General features: G+C 38.9%; 1 non-coding gene across 1 annotated transcript; it reads left to right on the top strand.

The window, feature by feature from the left end:
* Positions 1–1,926: 1,926 nt before the first annotated feature.
* On the top strand, positions 1,927–2,034 carry LOC112724386 (small nucleolar RNA R71). Its single transcript, XR_003163551.1, has one exon. It is a non-coding gene; the product is annotated as a small nucleolar RNA R71 (small nucleolar RNA).
* Positions 2,035–3,469: the final 1,435 nt, after the last annotated feature.

Raw genomic sequence — 3,469 nt, forward strand, 5'->3', positions numbered from 1 at the left:
TTAAACGCCAGTAAGTTTCTCCTCCAGGGTGTTTTATTTTTCATTCTGTTTTTCCTTCTGTTTTTGATTTTTCAATTATTTTTTTGTGACTTCACATGATCAATAACCTATAGAAAACATAAAATAACAAAAGAAAATAGAAATTTAATATAGATAAGTAAAAATTGGGTTGCCTCCCAACAAGCGCTTCTTTAATGTCAATAGCTTGATAGTGGCTCTCATGGAGCCTCACAGATGTTCAGAGCAATGTTGGAACTTCCCAACACCAAACTTAGAGTTTGAGTGTGGGGGTTCAACACCAAACTTAAAGTTTGGTTGTGGCCTCCCAACACCAAACTTAGAGTTTGACTGTGGGGGCTCTGTTTGTCTCTGTATTGAGAGAAGCTCTTCATGCTTCCTCTCCATGGTGACAGAGGGATATCTTTGAGCTTTAAACATAAGGGAGTCTTCATTCACTTGAATGATCAATTCTCCTCTGTCAACATCAATCATAGCTTTTGCTGTGGCTAGGAAGGGTCTGCCAAGGATGATGGATTCATCCCTACACTTTCCAGTCTCTAGGATTATGAAATCAGCAGGGATGTAATGGTCTTCAACCTTTACCAAGACATCCTCTACAAGTCCATAATCCTGTTTCTTTGAATTGTCTGCCATCTCCAGTGAGATTCTTGCAGCTTGTACCTCAATGATCCCTAGCTTCTCCATTACAGAGAGAGGCATGAGGTTTACGCTTGACCCTAGGTCACACAGAGCCTTCTCAAAGGTCATGGTGCCTATGGTGTAAGGTATTGAGAACTTTCCAGGATCTTATCTCTTCAGAGGTAATCTCTGCCTAGTCAAGTCATCCAGTTCTTTGATGAGCAAGGGGGGTTCTTCCTCCCAAGTCTCATTACCAAATAATTTGGCATTTAGCCTCATGATTGCTCCAAGGTACTTAGCGACTTGCTCTTTAGTAACATCTTCATCCTCTTCAGAGGAGGAATACTCATCAGAGCTCATGAATGGCAGAAGTAGATTCAATGGAATCTCTATGGTCTCAGTGTGAGCCTCAGATTCCCATGGTTCCTTATTAGGGAACTCCATGGAGGTCAGTGGACGTCCATTGAGGTCTTCCTCAGTGGAGATCACTGCCTCTTCCTCCTCTCCAGGTTCGGCCGTGTTGGTTGTGGTTATGGCCTTGCACTCTCTTTTTGGATTCTCTTCTGTGTTGCTTGGGAGAGTACTAGGAGGGAGTTCAGTAATTTTCTTACTCAGCTGACCCACTTGTGTCTCCAAATTTCTAATGGAGGACCTTGTTTCAGTCATGAAACTTTGAGTGGTTTTGATTAGATCAGAGAGAATGGTTGCTAAGTTAGAGTGGCTTTGCTTAGAATTCTCTGTCTGTTGCTGAGAAGATGATGGAAAAGGCTGGCTATTGCTAAACCTGTTTCTTTCACCATTATTGTTGTTGAAACCTTGTTGAGGTCTCTGTTGATCCTTCCATGAGAGATTTGGATTATTTCTCCATGAAGGGTTATAGGTGTTTCCATAGGGTTCTCCCATGTAATTCACCTCTTCCATTGCTGGGTTCTCAGGATCATAAGCTTCTTCTTCAGAGGAAGCTTCCTTAGTACTGCCTGTTGCTGCTTGCATTCCAGACAGATTCTGAGAAATCATATTGACTTGTTGGGTCAATATTTTATTCTGAGTCAATATGGCATTCAGAGTATCAATCTCAAGAACTCATTTCTTCTGATTTGTCCCATTATTCACAGGGTTCCTTGCAGAAGTGTACATGAATTGGTTATTTGCAACCATTTCAATGAGTTCCTGAGCTTCTTCAGGCGTCTTCTTCAGATGAAGAGATCCTCCAGCAGAGCTATCCAATGACATCTTGGATAGTTCAGACAGACCATCATAGAAAATTCCTATGATGCTCCATTCAGAAAGCATGTCAGAAGGACATCTTCTGATTAATTGCTTGTATCTTTCCCAAGCTTCATAGAGGGATTCACCTTCCTTCTGTCTGAAGGTTTGGACTTCCACTCTAAGCTTGCTCAATTTTTTGAGGTGGAAAGAACTTTTCCAAGAAGGCATTGACTAGCTTTTCCCAAGAGTTCAGGCTTTCTTTAGGTTGTGAATCCAACCATGTCCTAGCTCTGTCTCTTACAGCAAAAGGAAAAAGCATAAGTCTGTAGACTTCAGGGTCAACCCCATTGGTCTTGACAGTGTCACAGATTTGCAAGAATTCAGCTAAGAACTGATGAGGATCTTCCAATGGAAGTCCATGAAACTTGCAATTCTGTTGCATTAGAGAAACTAATTGAGGCTTAAGCTCAAAGTTGTTTGCTCCAATGGCAGGGATTGAGATGCTTCTCCCATAGAAGTCGGGAGTAGGTGCAGTAAAGTCACCAAGCACCTTCCTTGCATTGTTGGCATTGTTGTTTTCGGCTGCCATGGTTTCTTCTTCCTTGAAAAGCTCTGTTAGGCCCTCTAAAGAGAGATGTTCTTTAGCTTCTCTTAGCTTTCTCTTCAAGGTCCTTTCAGGTTCAGGATCAGCTTGAACAAGTATGCCTTTATCTTTGTTCCTACTCATATGAAAGCAAAGAGAACTAGAAAGTAGGGAATCCTCTATGTCACAGTATAGAGATTCCTTGAGGTGTCAGAGGAAAAGAAGAATAGAAGAAGGAGGTAGATGGAAGAGAATTCGAACATATAAAGAAGGAGGGAGTTCGAATTGTACCTTGAGGAGGAGTGTTAGTCCTTTAAATAGAAGGATGTGAGAAGAGGGGAAGAATTTTTGAAAATAAATTAAAAAGATTTTGAAATAATTAAAAGAAATTTGAAAATTTGATTGAGATTTTTGAAAATTAAGATTTGGAAAGAAATTAAGTGATTTTTGAAAAAGATTTTGAAATTAGAAATCAAAAAGATATGATTGAGTTAATTTTGAAAAAGATGTGATTGAGAAGATATGATTGAGAAGATATGATTGAAAATCAATTTAGAAAAAGAAAGTTTTTAAAATTAAAGTTGATTACTTGACTAACAAGAAATTAAAAGATATGATTCTAAAATTTAAAGTTTGATCCTTTCTTAATAGGCAAGTAACGACTTGAAAATTTTGAAGTGAATCTTTAATTATAACATGGATTTTCGAAATTAAAAAAAATGGAAAGAAATTGATTTTGAAGAGATATGATTGAAAAGATGTGATTTGAAAAAGATTTGATTTTGAAAAATTATGAAGATTTGAAAAAAATTCTAAATTAAAAACAAAATCTTCCCTCTAGTGTCATCCTGGCGTTAAACGCCCAGAATGGCATCCATTCTGGCGTTTAACGCCCAAAACTCTACCTTTTTGGGCGTTAAACGCCCATACAGGTACCCTGGCTGGCGTTTAAACGCCAGTTTTCCTTCTTCACTGGGCGTTTTGAGTGCCCAGCTTTTTCTGTTTGATTCCTCTGCTGAATGTTTTGAATCTTCAATT

The sequence above is a fragment of the Arachis hypogaea genome, chromosome 11 (assembly GCF_003086295.3).
Source record: "Arachis hypogaea cultivar Tifrunner chromosome 11, arahy.Tifrunner.gnm2.J5K5, whole genome shotgun sequence".
NCBI classification, from domain to species: Eukaryota; Viridiplantae; Streptophyta; class Magnoliopsida; order Fabales; family Fabaceae; genus Arachis; species Arachis hypogaea.